The sequence below is a fragment of the Phycodurus eques genome, chromosome 17 (assembly GCF_024500275.1).
Source record: "Phycodurus eques isolate BA_2022a chromosome 17, UOR_Pequ_1.1, whole genome shotgun sequence".
Classification (NCBI taxonomy): domain Eukaryota; kingdom Metazoa; phylum Chordata; class Actinopteri; order Syngnathiformes; family Syngnathidae; genus Phycodurus; species Phycodurus eques.
In genome coordinates, this window is record NC_084541.1 from 19,263,797 (window position 1) to 19,273,464 (window position 9,668).

Genomic DNA, 9,668 nt, shown 5'->3' on the forward strand with positions numbered 1-9,668 from the left:
ACTGGCAATTTGTCTTTGTATACACCTCTTAATCAAATAATTGCGCAATCATTTTTCCCAATGATATGCTTCCAACAAGGGCAGTTATTGTGTTTCCTGCTGTTCTCTTTTGTTTCTTTATCCCTTCAGCTCTCTGATGATCTCTCTCAAGTCGCTGTCATAGGTCAGGACGTTTAGGTGTCATTTTGCTTTTATTTGTTGTGCACTACATGGACAAAATACTCTTAGCATCTTACCAAGATCAATTGGAACATTCTGTCCTGTAAACGATCCGAGTAAGAACCTGGTACAGAAACTCATGATTGTGCCACTCATTGTCCTGACCTTTGGGATCAACTAGAAACAAAATTGTGAGACAGGCCATCAGTGACCGTGAACCTCACAAATGTTCTGGACGACCGGACAAAAACAGTTACACATACACTCTCCAAAATGTCTTCCCAGAAGACTGAAAGCTGTTAGGGCTGAAAAAAGGGAGACCATGTCCAGATTTTATCTCATGTCTCAGTTCCTGTAAGTGTACACAATGGTGTTGCAGATCCTTTATTCAATTAAGCAAAATTAAAATTTTGAAGATGCAGATTTGCTGCTGTGGTTTCAAACAAGCTATGTGTTTAATTTATTTTCCCTTTGCAAAGCAGTCTGTCTGAAAGCAAATATTATATTTGGATCAATATGATCTTAATGACCTCTGTTAAAACCAAACATTTTCTGGCTCTCTCATGAACAGAAATGACCATATACCTGTATGACAGTTTCAGCGGTATATATGAGAATATCATTTTTGGAAATAAATGTTTGTTGTAGCTGGTTAAATAATGAGCATGTGCATGATACAAAAGGTATCATGAGGTTAGATGATACTAATCTGAGGGCTAATCAATGTTGCATTTTTTTTCTTTTGCAAGCCAATTTTCCCAGGAAACCAGGAGCAGAAGCAAAAAGCAAGGTCAATTGAAATCGTTTCTAACAATGCCAAGCAAGGTCACCGTACGTCACGACTTGATTGACAGTTGACAGTGGGTGTTTGGTCTCAGCGGAGGGACAAGGGCGGAGCGCGGCTCAGGCGTGGATTAGATAATGCAGTTTGTATTGACAAGTAAAGCGAAGTAAACATTTTCTCCTCATTCCTAAAATATTTCACCATTCTGAAGTGCACTCTTATAGTCTGGGTTAGGAATCAATCTCCTAATGGACATGATGGTCGTTGCCAAAGGTTGGTCTATGTGTTGCTTGCGTTGCTACTATACGCCAAAAAATGCTTCCCGTGTATTCTTGAGATGTTTTGCTTTCTTGAGCTTATTGAAAATACCACATTGTTATCTTGCATTTTGTAGTAGAAATTACTGAAAGAGACTTTCGAGTTGATGAACTGATGTGGTCTGATTTCAGGGTCTGAAATTTCAAGTCACACACCCAATTTGAGGATTGAAGACTAAAACATTTAAATTCTTACTTTGAGCCAAGGAAGTATTATTGCTTTTGTTTAGCACATTTGTTTTTCTTTTTTACTTTTGGCTTTCCACACCGCAACTTTTTAAAACATTTTTTTTATTACTACACATTCCTGAATATCAGCTACCTTAAATGAATTTCAACTTGAAATCTAATTATTTTCAAGCAGTTCTGGAGAGCAAACCTCCACCCTCTGATTTTGGATAGTATGAGTCCATCAAATGGCCCATTTTCAACTGTTCTCAGTGTAGTGACTCAGAAGGAGCAAACACCTCCCAGTAGGCCAGAAGGTTCGGCTCATCTATTATTATCACTGGTAAAGACTCAGTAACCTAGATCTAATCCCACTGCCAGGTTCCTAGTATTGGAAACACAAACACTCCCCTCCAAAAATATTGGAACAGTGAGACCAATTAATTTATTTTCGTCGTACACTGAAATGTGCTTTGACATTAATATATAGAATATGAGACAAAAGATAAGCTTTTTTTTTTTTTTGTGCAACTCCAAAACCTTCCAAGAATAACGTTGGTGGACATGCCAAATCCAATTGTCAAGTGGGGTGTGGGGTGCTGGGGAAGCCCCTCGGAGATCAAAACCCGCCACTGCGTAAAAATGTTCTCCAAATAAAATTGAACACTCGCTGTCAAACTACTCCCTCCCCTCAAAGCGGTCTTCGCTGTGATGTAGCTCACGGACGAGCCTGAACCTCCCTCGATCCTGCTGTGCCTTTCCCATTTACTCTAGTCCACAGTCCATAGTAAACAATGCACATGAAATTGGATATATCCTCAGATTTGAATCAAGCCTCTTCAAATATGGATAAAAATCTAATATTATTCGGGTTATGACACTGTAACTGCAGAGCAAATGGACAGATTGGATCTCCCCTGTGAATGCAATCCTGAAGTCAACAAAATATGGTGATCACTGATGTGCAAACATCTACCCAAACAACAAGAATAATGCAGTAAATCAAAATTACAGTAAAAGCAAGCACATTCTGAATATTATACCTTAGAGTACACAGACCATTAGTGTGAAGTACATGTACAACTGAGAGGTGCACTAAATTGGAATTGGGCAATTAGATGTACCGTGTAAATCCTGCCTAAGTGCCATTTAGTTCCGAGGACAAAAGATCTCTACTCAACCTAAATGATGTTTGTCAGGAATTTCCGATAAGTATTACATCCTCTTAATCAAGTTCATTGAAATAATTGGCAGATTTAACAATTAACACAGGTTCATTTACATACGGTATATAATGAAACTGCATGTCACTCCAGCTCAGAGAGCCGGATAATGAGCATCCCGATGCTTTGTACTATGATACACAATGGCCGTGGTGACGTATGAGTATGTTTACATAAGAATACAAACGCATGCACAAACACACACGCAAAGCCAGAAAGAGTTAAGCGCATCAAAACAATTGGCCTAGTTCTGTCTTTGTCTCCCTCGTCCCGTTATCGCGCTCGTTCTCCTTCAATCCCCCTCAGCTCATCACGCTGTCCGCAGATGACAGGAGGCATTCTTTGCTAATCCCCCTCCATTATGCATCCATGTGGAATCTGAAGCTTGCTTCTTGCATACTGAAATGATATTTTCAATGTCCGTGACCCATGGGTGGGTTGCTCATTAACTCTGAGCTGTACATATCAGTCTCCATTTCGCGCTTTACTTCGCTCGTTTCCGATCATTATATGGTAATTAAAGGAGACTTTCTCAGCACATGGGATGCATGTTTTCCCTTATTTTGGACCCTCAACTATCACAATGAGCCTCATTCACCAATCCAAGAAATTGAAATCAGATATAGGTCACTTGAAAGTAGAAAGCGGGTAGAAATCGAATATACAGTCGGCGCTTAATGGAAATTGGGTATTGTAGTCCAGATCTATCCATCCATCCATTTTCTGAGCCGCTTATCCTCACAAGGGTCGCGGGATTGCTGGAGCCTATCCCAGCTATCTTCGGGCAGGAGGCGGGGTACACCCTGAACTGGTTGCCAGCCAATCGCAGATCTAATCCAGTTTAATTTAAGTTTTTAGTGAAAGATTCCTTCTCATTCTAAGTGATATTTGTCAGTGGTTCCTGATAAGCATTACATCATCATAGTAAAGTTATTTGACTAAAAAAAAAAAAAAAAATCCCATTTTCTCACTTACCTCCATTTTCACTTTTGCCTCAGGTTAAAGTCTCAGCAGGTAAATCTGTAGGATTAACTTCGCCTTTCACTAAGAAAGTAAAGATTGCTTGATGCCTGCAAATTCGAGGAAGCGCCTCTCAAACCCAACCTCATCAGATTCTGCCAACAATCAAATATCTTGCTGACTGCAGACAGGATAATTGCATCTTCACAAGCGTCATCAAAACTTTACCTGTCTTCATTTTAGAATTCTCGGTAGAACTAGCTCATAAAATAAATAAATGTGTGTGATCATAACCCTCTAAGTAATGTCTTTTGGAAATGATCCCCAATTTTAATATTACGAAGATCACATTCATGGAATAAAAAGACAACAACAAAAAGACAAGTTCTCTCCAGTTTTCCTCTTCTGCTGTGGATAAAGACACTTTCACATTACAGTAATTGAATCACTTTGTAAGTTATGCTATGGAGGAATTGTCAAGTCTATGTGTGTCTCCTGTCCAATTCTGGACATTAACACATTTAATCTTAATTTAGAAATATCTGAATTGAACAACAGATTTATCAATATACCGCCCGCCTGCTTTAAAGAACATCACAATTCAGGGTGTACACGCTAAAGAAGACATGCAGATTTGGGTAGTAGATGTGGTTCTGTAGCTGAAAGCTGTGGAGTCCTTCGGGATATCAGACGAGCACCTCCCATCACAGATGTTCTGCTGATTTATCATCATAACATCTCTAAGAGGCTCAAAGCTAACGTCTGGCACCCAAACGACTGCGAGATGTCCTGTGACATCACAGCTGTGGCTATTGATCTTGAGCCAAGCATTTCATTGATGCATTTTTTAAATGATTCTGCTGTCATATTACTGCAGACATTTTAGCATTCTTAGTTTGATGCAGTAACAATATTTTGGGATCAGGGTTTGTTTTAGAATACAGTGGACCCCCGCTATTCGCTTGGGATAAGGATCGGCCCCGACCTCGACTAGCTAAAATCTGTGGATAAATTGTTATACATTATACTGTAATTGCATTGCAAAACAAATATTGTATTCAACGGGGATATATGAGTTTCCACAAAGAAATGAGGGTTGGTCCGCCTCTCCAAAAAATGTATAAAATAAATTGAAAAAAAAAAGAAAATGCAAAAAAAATAAGTAAATAAATAAATCTGCAAATAGGTGAATCTGCAGGTGCCAAACCGCAAATATGTGGGGGTCCACTATACAGAATGTTTTCATGTTTTAATAGAATATTTTGTCACCCGGAAAAAAATAAATCATTGGAAGGTTTGACTTGACGTCAACATCTTTAGCATGAACTCTCTTACTGAGCATGTGAGCCAGGCCCTGTTGTCCAACATGAGTAAAAACATAAAATAAATCCCACAGACAGTCTCCAGAGGAGAAGAAGCTGTAAAGCTGCAAAAGTTCCATATTATCAGTTCAATACTACTCAAACCTTTTGCTGTGTATGTTGCAGTCTTGGTTGCCATATATCCAGCTTAATTTTTTTTTTTATAAATCATGTTAGCTTTGTAGTTTCTTGCTGCATACTGTTGTTTCACATTTGAGTACAAAAGGTATCAAAATGCTAATGATCAGTTGCGCTCAAGTAAGTGGACGTCTTCAACACTTCAACATGCTTTATGTGAGAACCCGTGACAATTATGTGGCTCAGTGAATCAATTAAATGAGAAACAGAGTTCCATCGGTTCTCATACGAGATGAGATGTGAAAAATATTTGGAACATTTGTCTCTCTTTTAATGTTCAAATGTAAATATTGTGAGATACATTTGGAAGTAACCAAATATGCGGTTACTTCGAAACTATATATTGTCAGTCGTCTACCAGGGTTTGAATGAAATATTGCCTATGACAGATTTCCGCTTCGCATGTTCACTCCGGCTATAACACACATTGAGATGGTACCCTTGCCAAAGGTGACTTTGCTTGTGAAAATGTATTTTATTGTTGTCAATAAGGTCTTCAATCACCGTGAAACTTAGCATGTGGTCTTCGGCACGGTTCAGTCTGTTCCAATTGCGGCAAGGGTTGATTTGTTATTGCTCATCTGGTTGCAAGGTGCACAAAATGTACGTGCCATTGAGCTTGCATGCTTTTCTGTTTATAGGCATCATCCATTTCCAGCTGTCAGACATACCAGGTGGTCGTACCAGGGCGCTGTTCTGCCTGTTCACATTCACAGCTGCATACATGGGACAGTCGGGGGTGAGGGTATTGGTGGGATTGATGTATTTATGTATGCTTTTTCTCCTTTCGGTCAAAATGCATGGAGAGCTTTACAGCAAATGAGAGCGTGGTCGCCAGGTTTAAACCAGTGGACATTTTTAGTCAGATTACAGCTGGAGACATAATGTGTTTACACAGAGACGGCCGAGTACCGTGAACAGATTAAAAAGCTCAAGATCTTCAGTAGCGCCAACATGACCTTTACAGATGTGGAGGCGTGTAATGGGTGATGAAAATCACTGTAATCCACCTATGAAGTCGTATTATCACATTATTTCTTTTTCTTAGGATGAAGCTATACTGTACCTTGCCCTTTTTTCCTCAATGAAGTGTTCCCTGGCAGGGGTGTAAAGATATTTAAGGACATACCAAGAATGTGCTAATTTACAATGATGACATTTTTCTTTTGGCCCTAATTCTAATTGCTGGTAATGCAATACTGTCGTCTACCTGCCTTGGTAAAGGTCTTGCCCTCCCATTTTCTAGTTTTCAAATTGACATTGCTAATATGATGGTGCTAGTTACACAGAAAATGCACAATATACAGTACGTGTGGGATATCTGATATGATTTGTACGCTCATCTGTCTATGTACAGGCCTCTTGAATGAAAGTATTCTCAAGTTTGCCTCATAGTAAATATCTAAGCTACTGTTGCAGTATGCATAGTTCATCTGAAGCTTCCACGTTCCACTGTCCCCTTCAAGTGAGTTTGTTTGATGTTGCACAGCTCTGCTGCAGGACAGTCTTTGAACCACAGGGAAACTGCAATGGATTACTGTAATAGGTACTGCAGTCAAGTCTCTCTGGGTTTGCTTGTACTAATTTGAGAAGACCTTCCAGATCTAAGATGTTTTCGATGTGCCAGAAGACTAACAGATAGTTTGCCTAAGGCCCAGTCAGGGGCAATGCCTTGGACTCTCATGTATGTTTTCAGATGTAGAGAAGGGGATTGGAATGGCTACATTAAAGTAGTACGATAGAAAGGTGCAGATGAAGGCCGACACTATTGAATGCTTTTCATAAAAAACAACAACAACAACAACAACAAAAAGATTGTTTTGTATCGAATTCCCCAAATGAAAATTAGGAATAAGTTCAATACAAATGCAGAGGAAGCAGGGAAGTTCGGGTGTGTCAGATTTTAAATCCGGCTTTAAGTGTATTGAGGTATGCCAGGGTGAAAATTGAACCTGTGTGTGTGTGTGTGCGCATGTGCGTGCGTGTGTGCGTGTGTGTGTGTGTGTGTGTGTGTGTGTGCCAATCTCTGTTGTGAAACCCAAGTTGGCCAATGGAATGCATCTTGGATGATTCAGACCTGGGACTCCAGAGGACACAAGGTACAGTCAGAAAGACACAATGATTCATCCCAACAAGAATAAAAGGTTCACCTTCTTTTTCCTGATTGTAAAAGGTGATTGCAAAGGTGCCCTTATATGGTCAAACTGATAACGTTTTGGCAAAAGGTTGCCTTGGAGTTGACATTGTGGTGAGTCAGTGTGTTCAGTTGTCAAACTTTAGAAAACAACAACAACCTCTTCTAATAATAATTATATTGGAGGACGGCGGTGCAACGAGTGATGACACAGCAGCAGAGTTCCCAAACCTAGTATGTGAGGGCTAGAAACGAGCAATCATCTTCACTATACCTCACTTTAAGATGTGCCTGCCACATTTTCCAAAACCTGCGTAGAAAGTCCAGACTGAGCTTTTGATTTGATGGCAAATCAGCAGCTCGGCCACTGAACAAAAGAGTGGAAAAAAGTCATTATATTCAAAGGCAAATGCGGTTATTAAAAAGGGTTTTGTGGCACTTAACCCCTCCAATCATCCTGTATTAATCACACATGGTGTGCAAATAGGATAAACCGTGACACAAAATATCAGAGATCACATGTCAACTGTTACGTTGAGTCCAAAACTCATGTCCATGGTCGGTTGTCCTTGTATGTGCAGCTATGGCCACTGCAGGCGGGCTGATTTTCTAGCCAAAACTGCTTGCATTAATCCACCAACTCTGTCCTCTCAATTCCCTGGGAGGAGAGCCAAATCCTTGTTTACTCCAAACCCTCATCTGTTGCCACGTTAAGCCTGCCTCTCAACCAGGGCCCTGACTCTGTCTGCAATTAAATTAATATGATATCGTTTTCTCCCACCGTGCAGAAATATCTCAACAGATGCCACTCAATTGGTCCGACAGTGTCAGAGCGCACAGATGTGCTCTCGTGCGCACGTGCAGGTTCTGTCCTCTTCAATGCAGACTTTACATGATTAATTATTGATGTCATACTATTGTGGCTTCTTCATTATGGGTTTTTGCTCCAATTTGAAACCTTCGCTGTGGCTTTTTTTGTGCTCCTAGTTGTCTGATCATTAATTGTAACCCATTGGAGTATATTGAATTTCTAAGAACTGAATACTTTATTTAGAACACTAACACATTTTGGTTTTCTAACAGTCAACATTTATATATTTAAAAAAAAAAAAAAAAAAAAACCTGAAGCTGCAATTTACTAACTTCCTGCAATTGCTCTCCAATTGTGCTTTTGCTGTGAGTATTGGATTGCATGAAAGATGTCTGGTAATTTATACATTGAGTGTACATCTAATTTCATCTGGACCTGTTGTCCTTTCCCAACCACCCAATTTTGTGCCTTTGTGTTCTACTAGTTTCAAACCCGCATCTATTTATTTCACCCGTTCCTGTTCAGTCTTGGGTAAACTTCCTTCTCGTCAGTCTATTTCTGATTTTTGGTTTGTTGCTCCCTTACTGTTCTGGCAGTCGCTGCCTCCCAACATTTCTCTGTTTCCGCTTCTATTTCCTCCCTGCTCGCACTCATTTTGTCTTTCCGCATTGTTCCGCATATTTCTAAAGCATTTCTATTCCTTTCCCACCTTCTTACAATCCTTTTGCTGAATATATTATTCACGTATGTATGTTTATTAATGTGCAGTGCTTAACAAACGACCACCGCCCAATTGATTTTTCCTCTGGGCCGCAACAAATGATTATTTTATCTGATAATGTATGTCACAAGTAGTCTGAATGCCGTCCCCTTTGAATGACCTTTGACCAGTCCAGGTTGTACATTGTGTCTCGCCCAAAGTCAGCTGTTATAGGCTCCATCTCACCTGCAACCCAGGAGAAGCGATACAGAAAGTGGATGGATGTATAATACAAACAAACCAGAAAAAAAACATTTCAACTTCAGGTTCTTCATTGTTGTTGGACGAAGTCGTCATAGCTGCAAAAGACTTTTCCCGCTTTGCTTAATGCGGCTTGCGCGGTCCGGCCGTGGTTTGAGAACGTGTCTAATTGCTGCCCTTGTTTTTTAGACTGCAGCCCATCTAGTGCCCCGTGGCTTAAAGGATCATTTGTCACACCCTGCTAGAAGTCTATTTCTTCTCTATTAAGTGCACTGTCTTTCTCTTCCTGTCTTTCCATTCATCATTCCCCTTCTACAGTTTCTTTGGACCACTTTCAGCTGCATAATCTAGTTGTCATTTGTTCCAGGAATTATTTTTCATCTCGCTTCTTTTAAACTCCTACACCATTTCAAATACTAGAAACAGCTAGATAGTATAGTAGTCACTAATTAGTTAGGACTAGTAGTAATTGTGCTCACCGGGAAGATATAAATATTTTTTTCTGGTTGTAGTCTTCAGTTAAAAATGTAGGTGAGAGAAAAAGTTGATGTTACATCACTACACGCAAAACACTATAATACAGACGATTAAGAGGTAATTAAGGGCATGGGTGAAGAAGCAAAAAGTTGGAAGCTCTTTTCATGCAGGGCAA